Source organism: Cherax quadricarinatus, unplaced genomic scaffold (genome assembly GCF_038502225.1).
Source record: "Cherax quadricarinatus isolate ZL_2023a unplaced genomic scaffold, ASM3850222v1 Contig308, whole genome shotgun sequence".
Taxonomy (NCBI): Eukaryota; Metazoa; Arthropoda; class Malacostraca; order Decapoda; family Parastacidae; genus Cherax; species Cherax quadricarinatus.
In genome coordinates this window covers 167,821-183,332 of record NW_027195334.1, presented here as the reverse complement: position 1 = coordinate 183,332, position 15,512 = coordinate 167,821, and the positions used below count along the sequence as shown (strand labels likewise).

The window sequence follows — 15,512 nt, the reverse complement described above, 5'->3', positions numbered from 1 at the left end:
TTGCCATGAAACTGCAGTATTTTAAGGAGTTCGTGGAATCTGCCATGCTGGCAGCTAGGAAAACGTATCAGAGAAGAGAGCCTAGGATAACACCTCACATCAAGAACTTGCTAGTTCTCCCATACAATGAAAATATATCTTTCCTGCCGATCGCCCTTGAAAGATTTGATACACAAGTAGTTTATAAGAATTCACGGACTGTTAAAAGCATTCTTATAACGAATATTGCCCAACAGTGTGCTGGAGGTGTCTATAGAATTGATTGCAACTTATCCTTTGTGGGAGAGTCTATCAAACCCCTAGATGCTAGGATGTAACACTTATACGATGCTTTCTGTACAGGAGTTGAACGCGTAAGAGTAAGAGTCATTGCCCTTTGTTCCTCTTGTCTTGAAAGGAAAATTGTTGATTCGGCAATTATTAAGCATGATAATCATTCATTATACAATAACAGTGGCTGGTTGTTCAAATTAGATTCGCTGTAGTTGTGGCAATTGTACATAGTCAAAATCTGGCGCTTATACAAATACATTGGACTGTCTTAAATGTAGTGCCACACCCAGAAATTAGGGTCTATTTCTCTTACCTTTTCTGATAGTTGAACCAGCGTTTGTCTCAGAATTCTTTGGGATGAATAACTGTGGCCGTCTTTCTTGAAATTACAGGTGTAAATGGTTAAGTTTCTCCAGGTACAGATACACATAAATACATAAATTATTATACATAAATTATCATACATGACGACATACGTATGTGTGGATTACATAGGATAACTTCTTTAAATGAGTCCCTTTTAACGGGCCCATTTTTTAGAGGTTCGAAAATGCCTGAGACAATTACCAGATGTATCTGTAGATTTGGTATGTAAAGTCATAAATATCATATCCAGCGTCTGCCTCAGAAGATTGTGGCACAGATAAACTTAGCCGTCTCCCTTTGAGGTGTCCCGTAGCTCGAGGTGTCCCGTAGCTCGATCGCTAGTGCACTTACCTCACACACTGAGGTCCGGTGCTCGAATCTCCTCCGGTATGGCTGAAAAAACATTAGGGATGTGTTTCCATAAGACATCTACTGTCCCTGTTCACCCATCAGTGTAAAATAAGTACCTGGGTGTTAGTCGACTGTTGTGTGTAGTAACCTGGGTCAAAACTGACTTAATTTGTCCGAAATGCTCAGCATAACAAAGGGCTTTGTATACATTAGTATGTCATTGATGTCAGCTAGGCCTGCATACCATGTACATGTAGTTGTAGTAATAAATATAAGAAGAGTGATTGGTGGAATGATGAAGTAATGGGTGTGATAAAAGAGAAAAAGGTAGCTTATGAGAGGTTTTTACAAAGCAGAAGTGTTATAAGAAGAGCAGAGTATACAGAGAGTAAAAGAAAGGTGAAGAGAGTGCAAAAGGAGAGCAGATGATGGAATGGGAGAGGCACTCAAGAAATTTTGATGAAAATAAGAATGAATTTGTCAGTTAAAAACAGAGCAGGGGAGTGAGTAGATGGGGAGATGGAGGTATTGGGTACATGGCGGGAATAATTTGAGGAACTTTTAAATGTCGACGAAGAAAGGGAAGCGGTAATTTCGTGCACTGGCCAGGGAGGTATACCATCTTTTAGGAGTGCAGAAGAGCAGGATGTGAGTGTGGGGGAGGTGCGTGAGGCATTACGTAGAATGAAAGGGGGTAAAGCAGCTAGAACTGACGGGATCATGACAGAAATGTTAAAAGCAGGGGAGGGGGGTATAGTGTTGGAGTGATTGGTATTTTTTTTTTAATAAATGTATGAAAGAGGGGAAGGTACCTAGGGATTGGCAGAGAGCATGTATAGTTCCTTTATATAAAGGGAAGGGGGACAAAAGAAATTGCAAAAATTATAGAGGAATAAGTTTACTGAGTATACCAGGAAAAGTGTACGGTAGGGTTATTATTGAAAGAATTAGAGGTAAGACAGAGTAGGATTGCGGATGAGCAAGGAGGTTTCACAGTGGGTAGGGGATGTGTAGATCAAGTGTTTACATTGATGCATATATGTGAACAGTATTTAGATAAAGGTAGGGAAGTTTTCATTTCATTTATGGATTTAGAAAAGGCATATGATAGTGGATAGGGAAGCAATGTGGCAGATGTTGCAAGTATATGGAATAGGTGGTAAGTTACTAAATGCTGTAAAGAGTTTTTATGAGGATAGTGAGGCTCAGGTTAGGGTGTGTAGAAGAGAGGGAGACTACTTCCCGGTAAAAGTAGGTCTTAAACAGGGATGTGTAATGTCACCATGGTTGTTTAATATATTTATAGATGGGGCTGTAAAAGAAGTAAATGCTAGGGTGTTCGGGAGACGGGTGGGATTAAATTATGGGCAATCAAGTACAAAATGGAAATTGACACAGTTACTTTTTGCTGATGATACTGTGCTTATGGGAGATTCTAAAGAAAAGTTGCAAAGGTTAGTGGATGAGTTTGGGAGAGTGTGTAAAGGTAGAAAGTTGAAAGTGAACGTAGAAAGGAATTAGGTGATGAGGGTATCAAATTATTTAGATAAAGAAAAATTGGATATCAAATTGGAGAAAGGGAGTATGGATGAAGTGAATGTTTTCAGATTTTTGGGAGTAGACGTGTCAGTGGATGGATTTATTAAGGATGAGGTTAACCATAGAATTGATGAAGGTAAAAAGGTGAGTTGTGCATTGAGGTATATGTGGAGACAAAAAACTTTATCTATGGAAGCAAAGAAAGGAATGTATGAAAGTATAGTGGTACCAACACTCTTATATGGCTGTGAAGCTTGGGTTGTAAATGCTGCAGTGAGACGGTTGGAAGCAGTGGAGATGTCCTGTCTAAGGGCAATGTGTGGTGTAAATATTATGCAGAAAATTCGGAGTGTAGAAATTAGGAGGTGTGAAGTTAATAAAAGTATCAGAGGGCTGAAGAGGGGTTGTTGAGGTAGTTTGTTCATTTAGAGAGAATGGATCAAAGTAGAATGACATGGAGAACGTATAAATCTGTAGGGGAAGGAAGGAAGGGTAGGGGTCGTCCTCGACTAGGTTGGAGGGAGGAGTAAAGGAGGTTTTTGTGGGCGAGGGGCTTGGACTTCCAGCAAGCGTGCGTGAGCGTGTTAGATAGGAATGAATGGCGACGAATGGTATTTGGGAGCTGATGAGCTGTTGGAGTGTGAGCAGGCTAATATTTAGTGAAGGGATTCAGGGAAACCCGTTATTTTTATATAGCCGGACTTGAGTACTGGAAATGGGAAGTACAATGCCTGCACTTTAAAGGAGGGGTTTGGGATATTAGCAGTTTGGAAGGATATGTTATATATCTTTATACGTATAAGCTTCTAAACTGTTATATTCTGAGCACATCTGCAAAAACAGTGATTATGTATCAGTGAGCTGAAAGTGAGATGAAAGAATTTTCTTTTTAGGGATTTTCTTTCTTTTTGGGTCACCCTGCCTCGGTGGGAGACGGCCGACTTGCTAATACATATAAATATAAATATATATATAATATATATATATGTATATATATTATATATATATGCATATATATATATATATATATATACATATATATATATACCTCTATATATATATATATTTATATATATATATATATATATATATATATATACATATATATATATATATATATATATATATATATATATATATATATATATATATATATATATATATATATATATATATATATATATATATATATATATATATATATATATATATATATAGGTGGCCCGGTGGCCTGGTGGCTAAAGCTCCCGCTTCACACACGGAGGGCCCGGGTTCGATTCCCGGCGGGTGGAAACATTTCGACATATATATATATAAATTTCAAAAGAGAATTGTTTTTACATAATTTAAAAGGTCTGACTTCCATTCTCACAGACTATTTAAAAAGTATGTAAAGGAACCTCTTGTTTGTTCTGAAGAGGCTGTAGAAAGCTTCGAACAAAGTAAAGAATACTTTCCAATCCTCCTGTTCTAAAATTACCAGTTATTAATAAAGTCTTTTGTCTCCAAACGGATGCCTTCCATTCAGGACTCGGGGCTGTTCCACTACAGTATTATGGTGAGATTCACTTCCCTATATCTTCCACCAGTAAGAAGCTTCTGCGAGGGAAGAAAACTACTCCACTGTGGAGAAGGAACGTTATGCATTGGTATGGGGTGTAAGTGGGTTCAACTACTACTTATATGGAAAACCCTTTGTGCTTGAAACAGATCGCAAGCCACTGATGTACCTGGAAAACTTCAAAGGTTCAAGTAGCCTACTCTTAAGATGGGCTATCCAGTCTTATAAGTTTAAAGTTGTTCATATATATATATATGACTCGGAAAAACCACTTCTCAGATTGGCTGAACCGAGGGTGTACATAGTACTTTTCCCTCTGTAACTTAACATACTGCTTCCGACTATAAGTTTAGGAAAGGGGATATTTTGAGGAAAAAAAAATTAAAAAAGTGGGAGGTATGGTTGTTCAGACACCCAGGAACCACTAGCGTGTTACCGCCCACTCTTCCATCTAGTGGGCAGAGGCTAAACTTCAGTTCCTAGCGTCTGAGTTGCTTTAATTTCTATTCCTGGTAGTATTAACCTTACCTGGTGTGGGTTGAAGTTTGAAGAATAACTTCACCTCCACTCTTCTCATGATCAGGTACGGTGATCTACAAGGAGTATTTCTGTTCATTGATACTAATTTACCTGGTTACAAGTCATGACATTGAAGCAGAATACCAGCCTTTGTCTTTCTTCAATGTCATACTTATTTAACACTTATATAACCAGTGTTTTCTTTATTATCAGCTCTGCTGCTGACCTGGTCAACCAGGGTAGACGCTAGTTAATTGGAGCAAGATCCCTGTCTACAGGATGTAGTGGGACATTACGACTCCTCACCTCTAAAATCTGAATTGTGGTGATACAACCAAGTAGTGACAGGATTTTCAGAACATGGGACGAACACCGCCACCCAGGATAACCAACACCATTTCTTCTAAAACATCATCAGAAAACCATCCTGGGCATAAGATTCTCATGTCCCAACATCCTACTGGAACCACAGCGGCCAATATTTATTTTATTTATTTTTAATTAAAATCCTTAGAAAAACATAATTATTATCCATCAAGTTATTCATTTGTTATTTTTCCTTTCTTTTGTTCAATAGGAAGGCGTTCCCCTGACACTGGTAGCACAGAAGACCAGTACAGACACACAGAAGAACAAATATAGTTCAGTAACAGAGAAGACCAGTACAGTAACACAGAAGAATGAGTACAGTAACAGAGACGACCAGTACAGAAAATTAAAACAAAAGAACGGTAGAGTGCAGTACAGAAATGCAGTACAGTAGCAAAGAAAAAATGTACAGCAACAGAGATGAACAATAAGGTTTATGCAGTACGGGGATACCTTTCTGGGATCACGGGGATACCTTTCTGGGATCACGGGGATACCTTTCTGGGATCACGCATGATTATAATTACATCAGCCTTACATTCACTGCCTCTGCTGCTGCCTCTATATTAAACTGAAGAAGCCTACTGTGTAGGCGAAACGTTTTTGATTGAAGACACCTAACTGTTGGGTCTCACTCCAGCAACACCCACGGTATTGTCCCGGCCCGGGTCTTTTCCAGATGACCTACGTTATGTTAGAGTACCAGACATGTGTACCCAGGAGACCTGTCATCTTCACATCGCTCAACGACTCTCAAACATATATTACTGCCATTTCTAGTTGTTGCAATGTTATCTCTGTTGTTAATGTTAACTCCGGTGAATGAGAGTGGCTGGATTGGAAATAATACCACCCTGGTAGACGCTTTTGAATCCAAATTAGCAAATCTTGAATTATAATAACATTAATAATTTGCGACCACTGTCAGCCTCAGAGTTATCTCTGAGTTACCAGACCTTGCCACGTGGAGGCCAGTGGTTCGTCTTTAAGGTCCGCCCCCCCCTCGCCTTCCCCAGGTTCATGTGTCCAGGAATCCATCCGTGGGCCCCCGGATGTCTACCCTTCCTCACTTCCCTAAGGTCAGCCTCGCCTCTCTCTCTCTCTGCCTTCCAGCCTCAGCCTTCCCTAGGGTTATGTATCCAGGAATTCATCCGTCCGCCGCCGGATGTTTCCCCTTTCTCACTTTCCCAAGGTCAGCCTCACCAACCTGTATTCATGCCTACCCCAGGTTCATGTATCCAGGAAACCATCCGTCTACCGCCAGATGTCTTCCCTTCCCCACTTCCCCAAGGTCAGCATCAACTGCACGTATTCATGCTTTCCCCAAGTTCATGTATCCAGGAATCCATCCGCTCGCTCCCAGATGTCTCCCCTTCCCCACTTACCCAAGGTTAGCCTCAACAACAACCTTCCCCAAGTTTATGTATCCAGGAATCCATCCGCTCGCTCCCGGATGTCTTCCCTTCCCCACTTACCTAAGGTCAGCGAGTTAGGTCAGTGCCTTCCCCAGATCAGTGTCTCCAGGAGTCCACTTGGTGTCACCTCAGGTGGAAATCCCTTCTCCACTTCCCCAAAGTCAGCGGTATTCTTGCTTTACCCAGGTTCATGTATCCAGGAATCGATCCGTCTACCGCCGGATGTCTTCCCTTCCCCACTTCCCCAAGGTCAGCCTCAACTGCACGTATTCATGCTTTCCCCAGGTTCATGTATCCAGGAATCCATCCGCTCGCTCCCAGATGTCTCCCCTTCCCCACTTACCCAAGGTTAGCCTCAACAACAACCTTCCCCAAGTTTATGTATCCAGGAATCCATCCGCTCGCTCCCGGATGTCTTCCCTTCCCCACTTACCTAAGGTCAGCGAGTTAGGTCAGTGCCTTCCCCGGATCAGTGTCTCCAGGAGTCCACTTGGTGTCACCTCAGGTGGAAATCCCTTCTCCACTTCCCCAAAGTCAGCGGTATTCTTGCTTTACCCAGGTTCATGTATCCAGGAATCGATCCGTCTACCGCCGGATGTCTTCCCTTCCCCACTTCCCCAAGGTCAGCCTCAACTGCACGTATTCATGCTTTCCCCAGGTTCATGTATCCAGGAATCCATCCGCTCGCTCCCAGATGTCTCCCCTTCCCCACTTACCCAAGGTTAGCCTCAACAACAACCTTCCCCAAGTTTATGTATCCAGGAATCCATCCGCTCGCTCCCGGATGTCTTCCCTTCCCCACTTACCTAAGGTCAGCGAGTTAGGTCAGTGCCTTCCCCGGATCAGTGTCTCCAGGAGTCCACTTGGTGTCACCTCAGGTGGAAATCCCTTCTCCACTTCCCCAAAGTCAGCGGTATTCTTACTTTACCCAGGTTCATGTATCCAGGAATCGATCCGTCTACCGCCGGATGTCTTCCCTTCACCACTTACCCAAGGTCAGCCTCAACTGCTGGTATTCATGCCTTTCCCAGGTTTATGTATCCAGGAATCCATCCGTTCGCTCCCGGATGTCTCCCCTTCCCCACTTACCTAAGGTCAGCCTCAACTACAACCTTCCCCAAGCTCATGTATCCAGGAATCCATCCGTTCGCTCCCGGATGTTTCCCCTTCCCCACTTACCTAAGGTCGGCGGTGCCTTCCCCGGATCAGTGTCTCCAGGAATCCACTTGTGTCACTGAGTGGACTCCCTTCCCCACTTCCCCAGAGTCAGCGGTTGCCACCCTCAGTGACCTTGCTGAATGGAAACTTGGTCTTGTCTAGCTGGTCTACGGTAGTGACTGTCCAGGTAGGTGGAATTACTGGAGGGGACACACAGTAAACTGCGTCCAGTAATTACATCCACCAAGACAGCCTGGAACCGTAGACCAGCTGGACGAGACGAAGCTCGTACACAGCTCGGCCACCTCGGGGGCTAATTAATTACAATTTTGGAATTCCTCTTATGTTACACTATGAATTTATACTGAGAACAAGTTTTTTTAACTTATTTAGCAGTTTAAATGTGTTTGTGAGCGACATTCTATGTGAAATATGTAAATATATAAAGATGAACACGTTTGAGACACTAGTGGAGGACTGTGTGTCGTGTGTAACATGTTATTTTGTATAAATGAATGTAATATCTACGTGTTATTGTATATTGGTGTCATATGTACCTGTTCTTGTGTGTTCACGAATGTCATGTGTACATGTTATTATGTATGAAAAAGTATCAAATTCAAATCTCTAAATTTCCTCTATGAAAACTATAACAAATTTATAATAATAGCTATTTCTGGTGTTTCGTAAATGAATTTGAAGGTCGGATATATACATACATGCGCGCACACATGTATATGTGTGTGTGTGTATATACAGAGTTTTACATAATGTGTTAATAAAGCTGTGTTTAGAGTGACACCTGGTCTACATGATGGCTTACTCTGTATATACTGTCTTCTGAGCAAAGTACAATGACATCACACGTCTTTAAGACCACAGGTGACATCACACAACGTCTTTAAGACCACAGGTGACATCACACGTCTTTAAGACCACAGGTGACATCACACAACATTATCTAACACCAAGTTTTTTGTGTAAATCTTTACCGTCTTTCTTGCATATTATAACTTAATTCAACACTATTGCTCTCAAAACATTTGCTAAGATTAAATACATTTTTAACTCTAGTATATTTTTATCAAACCTATAAATCCACCTAAGTGTTGCTTCCCTTTATATAAGTGTTTTTCACTTGGGTATTTCATTGTTTACACTTGATGCATATATTAATTTCCCTTTCAGAATTCACACTCTTCTTTGGTACGCATATTTTGTCTTTTCCATCATTTCATCCATCATATTTCTGACACACTTTATGGTCAACAGTCTTATTCCATTATAATTATTACATTCTTTAAAGTTTTCCCTTTTCTTTTATAAACATTATGAACAAAATCATTAAGTATTCCAGGACTTTATTACAACTGCCTCACAAACTTCAATCTTAATACATTCTAAATTTACCAGTTTTATTCTTCTTATTGACTCATTTCTTTTATTCTGACTGACTAACTGTTGACAGCAGAGTCAGCCAGGCTGACAGCAGAGTCAGCCAGGATGACAGCAGATACAGCCAGGTTGACAGTAGAGTCAGCCAGGCTGACAGCAGAGTCAGCCAGGATGACAGCAGATACAGCCAGGCTGACAGCAGAGTCAGCCAGGCTGACAGCAGAGTCAGCCAGGCTGACAGCTGTACCACGGAACTGTGCTCTTCTTTATTGTGAATTATTATGTAGTTCATATAAGTTTTCTTCTGATGTTTACTTTTCACTTTCATCTACACATACACATCACTACAAACACACTACTACGTACACATATATACATACATGTGTACACATACACATCACTACAAACACACTACTACGTACACATATATATACATGTGTACACGTTCTCATAAGCATATCTACACTCTCTCACGCCACTGTTTAAATTAATGAGTTCTATATGAATAGTGTAAGAAAATTAAGAAAATTCTTGATCATGTTATTTAAATTTTCTTAAGAAACTGGAATGAGGGTTACAATATTTTGATGAAATATTTTGGAAAAGGATATAAATATGTGAAGAAGTGATTAACTTCAGAGACTTGGAGTTAAAACAGAGATATTCTTATAAATTATCTTAATAAACATTTAGTTTAATTAGAATTAATTATTAAATAATTCTCTCAGTTTTCTCATACTCTCTTCTCTCACCTCTTCAATAATGACATAAAAACATTCACCACAACAGATGGATAAAAAAAAAACTCGGTGATGAAAATAAAAACTATCAACCTGGATGATTCGATCTACTGATAATAAGAATTTTGGTGGTGGCTGCCACAACCTGGCCAGTACGACTGTGTGTTAATGTCTCCCATACTGTTGTTATGTACTGTGATGTATCAATGTTAACATATATTACACACTGAATGTTGTGGTGCACTATGTTGCAGAGATATATGACACACTGAATGTTGTGGTGCACTATGTTGCAGAGATATATGACACACTGAATGTTGTGGTGCACTATGTTGCAGAGATATATGACACACTGAATGTTGTGGTGCACTATGTTGCAGAGATATATGACACACTGAATGTTGTGGTGCACTATGTTGCAGAGATATATGACACACTGAATGTTGTGGTGCACTATGTTGCAGAGATATATGACACACTGAATGTTGTGGTGCACTATGTTGCAGAGATATATGACATATAGCTGGAAAGTAATGAAAAAGACAAAACTGTAGAAGGGAACTATTGAATGAAGGAGTTTGTTTCACAGGTGAAAGTTCCTCTCTGCTGTTATGTGTTTTTTCACCACCATCGTTGTGTTGTGTATAAAGTCTGTCTGATACACCAGAGTTAATAACACTGTATGTAACCTTTCTGGTAAATACCTGATAGAAAACTTATGACAGGATTCTTTTCTTAGGATTCTGTTGGTAGGAATCAAGTTTATAAGACTGGACGCTATTATGAGATTACTACTGGAAGGACTGTTACCAGAAGACTTTTAGTAGAAGACCTCCGGTAGGTTTCTGTTGGAAATAGTTTTGGCAAGACTCTATTGGTAAAAGACTTTAGGTAGCGATTCGTTTGTAACGTATAAGATGAATAAAACGAGACTCACGAAATCGTAATGGCACGATTGCAAACAAACCGAACCACGGGCGGGATTTGAACCCGCGGTCAGAGAGTCTCAAATCCCGCCCGTGGTATGGTTTGGTTAAGATGAATCAAGTCAGATGGTTTTACAGTGACATATAAAACAGTGTATTAACACACAAAACATGAAAGTAACTCATAAAACAGTATCATAACAATAAAAAAGTATAGTGACACAAATCATTAGATAAACACATAAAAAAGTAAATTGAGACATAAAACAGTGTAGTGACAAATAAATAAGTACAATAACACACAAAAAAGCTTAATAACAAACCATCATAATTACACACAAAAATATAAATAACAAAGAAACCATTACACACAAAAATATATGTAATATAAAACAGTACAATAACACAGAAGAACAGTACAATTCAAAAGAATTAAAAATAATAATGTAACATACAAAGTAGATAGTAGGTTGGTAGACAGCAACCACCCAGGGTGGTACTACCGTCCTGTGGTAGTAGGTTGGTAGACAGCAACCACCCAGGGTGGTACTACCGTCCTGTGGTAGTAGGTTGGTAGACAGCAACCACCCAGGGTGGTACTACCATCCTGTGGTAGTAGGTTGGTAGACAGCAACCACCCAGGGTGGTACTACCGTCCTGTGGTAGTAGGTTGGTAGACAGCAACCACCCAGGGTGGTACTACCGTCCTGTGGTAGTAGGTTGGTAGACAGCAACCACCCAGGGTGGTACTACCATCCTGTGGTAGTAGGTTGGTAGACAGCAACCACCCAGGGTGGTACTACCGTCCTGTGGTAGTAGGTTGGTAGACAGCAACCACCCAGGGTGGTACTACCATCCTGTGGTAGTAGGTTGGTAGACAGCAACCACCCAGGGTGGTACTACCGTCCTGTGGTAGTAGGTTGGTAGACAGCAACCACCCAGGGTGGTACTACCGTCCTGTGGTAGTAGGTTGGTAGACAGCAACCACCCAGGGTGGTACTACCGTCCTGTGGTAGTAGGTTGGTAGACAGCAACCACCCAGGGTGGTACTACCATCCTGTGGTAGTAGGTTGGTAGACAGCAACCACCCAGGGTGGTACTACCGTCCTGTGGTAGTAGGTTGGTAGACAGCAACCACCCAGGGTGGTACTACCGTCCTGTGGTAGTAGGTTGGTAGACAGCAACCACCCAGGGTGGTACTACCGTCCTGTGGTAGTAGGTTGGTAGACAGCAACCACCCAGGGTGGTACTACCGTCCTGTGGTAGTAGGTTGGTAGACAGCAACCACCCAGGGTGGTACTACCGTCCTGTGGTAGTAGGTTGGTAGACAGCAACCACCCAGGGTGGTACTACCGTCCTGTGGTAGTAGGTTGGTAGACAGCAACCACCCAGGGAAGTACTACCGTCCTGTGGTAGTAGGTTGGTAGACAGCAACCACCCAGGGTGGTACTACCGTCCTGTGGTAGTAGGTTGGTAGACAGCAACCACCCAGGGTGGTACTACCGTCCTGTGGTAGTAGGTTGGTAGACAGCAACCACCCAGGGAAGTACTACCGTCCTGTGGTAGTAGGTTGGTAGACAGCAACCACCCAGGGTGGTACTACCGTCCTGTGGTAGTAGGTTGGTAGACAGCAACCACCCAGGGAAGTACTACCGTCCTGTGGTAGTAGGTTGGTAGACAGCAACCACCCAGGGTGGTACTACCGTCCTGTGGTAGTAGGTTGGTAGACAGCAACCACCCAGGGAAGTACTACCGTCCTGTGGTAGTAGGTTGGTAGACAGCAACCACCCAGGGTGGTACTACCGTCCTGTGGTAGTAGGTTGGTAGACAGCAACCACCCAGGGTGGTACTACCGTCCTGTGGTAGTAGGTTGGTAGACAGCAACCACCCAGGGTGGTACTACCGTCCTGTGGTAGTAGGTTGGTAGACAGCAACCACCCAGGGTGGTACTACCGTCCTGTGGTAGTAGGTTGGTAGACAGCAACCACCCAGGGTGGTACTACCGTCCTGTGGTAGTAGGTTGGTAGACAGCAACCACCCAGGGTGGTACTACCGTCCTGTGGTAGTAGGTTGGTAGACAGCAACCACCCAGGGTGGTACTACCGTCCTGTGGTAGTAGGTTGGTAGACAGCAACCACCCAGGGTGGTACTACCGTCCTGTGGTAGTAGGTTGGTAGACAGCAACCACCCAGGGAAGTACTACCGTCCTGCCAGATGACTGTGAAACAGAAACCTGTAACTGTTTTGCATGATGGTAGGATTGCTGGTTTCTTTTTCTGTCTCATAAACACGCTAGATAACAGGGATATCTTGCTACTCCTACTTACACTTTGGTCACACTTCACAGACACGCACATGCATATATATATATACATACATCTAGGTTTTTCTCCTTTTTCTAAATAGCTCTTGTTCTTCTTTATTTCTTCTATTGTCCATGGGGAAGTGGAAAAAATCTTTCCTCCGTAAGCCATGCGTGTCGTATGAGGCGACTAAAATGCCGGGAGCAATGGGCTAGTAACCCCTTCTCCTGTAGACATTTACTAAAAAAGAGAAGAAGAAAAACTTTATAAAACTGGGATGCTTGAATGTGCGTGGATGTAGTGCGGATGACAAGAAACAGATGATTGCTGATGTTATGAATGAAAAGAAGTTGGATGTCCTGGCCCTAAGCGAAACAAAGCTGAAGGGGGTAGGGGAGTTTCGGTGGGGGGAAATAAATGGGATTAAATCTGGAGTATCTGAGAGAGTTAGAGCAAAGGAAGGGGTAGCAGTAATGTTGAAGGATCAGTTATGGAAGGAGAAAAGAGAATATGAATTTGTAAATTCAAGAATTATGTGGATTAAAGTAAAGGTTGGATGCGAAAAGTGGGTCATAATAAGCGTGTATGCACCTGGAGAAGAGAGGAATGTAGAGGAGAGAGAGAGATTTTGGGAGATGTTAAGTGAATGTATAGGAGCCTTTGAACCAAGTGAGAGAGTAATTGTGGTAGGGGACCTGAATGCTAAAGTAGGAGAAACTTTTAGAGAGGGTGTGGTAGGTAAGTTTGGGGTGCCAGGTGTAAATGATAATGGGAGCCCTTTGATTGAACTTTGTATAGAAAGGGGTTTAGTTATAGGTAATACATATTTTAAGAAAAAGAGGATAAATAAGTATACAAGATATGATGTAGGGCGAAATGACAGTAGTTTGTTGGATTATGTATTGGTAGATAAAAGACTGTTGAGTAGACTTCAGGATGTACATGTTTATAGAGGGGCCACAGATATATCAGATCACTTTTTAGTTGTAGCTACACTGAGAGTAAAAGGTAGATGGGATACAAGGAGAATAGAAGCATCAGGGAAGAGAGAGGTGAAGGTTTATGAACTAAAAGAGGAGGCAGTTAGGGTAAGATATAAACAGCTATTGGAGGATAGATGGGCTAATGAGAGCATAGGCAATGGGGTCGAAGAGGTATGGGGTAGGTTTAAAAATGTAGTGTTGGAGTGTTCAGCAGAAGTTTGTGGTTACAGGAAGGTGGGTGCGGGAGGGAAGAGGAGCGATTGGTGGAATGATGTAAAGAGAGTAGTAAGGGAGAAAAAGTTAGCATATGAGAAGTTTTTACAAAGTAGAAGTGATGCAAGGAGGGAAGAGTATATGGAGAAAAAGAGAGAGGTTAAGAGAGTGGTGAAGCAATGTAAAAAGAGAACAAATGAGAGAGTGGGTGAGATGTTATCAACAAATTTTGTTGAAAATAAGAAAAAGTTTTGGAGTGAGATTAACAAGTTAAGGAAGCCTAGAGAACAAATGGATTTGTCAGTTAAAAATAGGAGAGGAGAGTTATTAAATGGATAGTTAGAGGTATTGGGAAGATGGAGGGAATATTTTGAGGAATTGTTAAATGTTGATGAAGATAGGGAAGCTGTGATTTCGTGTATAGGGCAAGGAGGAATAACATCTTGTAGGAGTGAGGAAGAGCCAGTTGTGAGTGTGGGGGAAGTTCGTGAGGCAGTAGGTAAAATGAAAGGGGGTAAGGCAGCCGGGATTGATGGGATAAAGATAGAAATGTTAAAAGCAGGTGGGGATATAGTTTTGGAGTGGTTGGTGCAATTATTTAATAAATGTATGGAAGAGGGTAAGGTACCTAGGGATTGGCAGAGAGCATGCATAGTTCCTTTGTATAAAGGCAAAGGGGACAAAAGAGAGTGCAAAAATTATAGGGGGATAAGTTTGTTGAGTATACCTGGTAAAGTGTATGGTAGAGTTATTATTGAAAGAATTAAGAGTAAGACGGAGAATAGGATAGCAGATGAACAAGGAGGCTTTAGGAAAGGTAGGGGGTGTGTGGACCAGGTGTTTACAGTGAAACACATAAGTGAACAGTATTTAGATAAGGCTAAAGAGGTCTTTGTGGCATTTATGGATTTGGAAAAGGCGTATGACAGGGTGGATAGGGGGGCAATGTGGCAGATGTTGCAGGTTTATGGTGTAGGAGGTAGGTTACTGAAAGCAGTGAAGAGTTTTTACGAGGATAGTGAGGCTTAAGTTAGAGTATGTAGGAAAGAGGGAAATTATTTCCCAGTAAAAGTAGGCCTTAGACAAGGATGTGTGATGTCACCGTGGTTGTTTAATATATTTATAGATGGGGTAGTAAGAGAAGTAAATGCAAGGGTCTTGGCAAGAGGCGTGGAGTTAAAAGATAAAGAATCACACATAAAGTGGGAGTTGTCACAGTTGCTCTTTGCTGATGACACTGTGCTCTTGGGAGATTCTGAAGAGAAGTTGCAGAGATTGGTGGATGAATTTGGTAGGGTATGCAAAAGAAGAAAATTAAAAGTGAATACAGGAAAGAGTAAGGTTATGAGGATAACAAAAAGATTAGGTGATAAAAGATTGGATATCAGACTGGAGGGAGAG

The 15,512-nt window shown here is 41.7% G+C and overlaps 1 long non-coding RNA gene across 1 annotated transcript; it reads left to right on the top strand.

Moving 5' to 3' along the window:
• The first annotated feature begins 4,484 nt into the window (after window positions 1–4,484).
• LOC138851310 (uncharacterized) lies at window positions 4,485–5,341 on the top strand. The gene is made up of 2 exons (XR_011391140.1): window positions 4,485–4,673; window positions 4,823–5,341. It is a non-coding gene; the product is annotated as an uncharacterized lncRNA (long non-coding RNA).
• The last annotated feature ends 10,171 nt before the right edge of the window (window positions 5,342–15,512 follow it).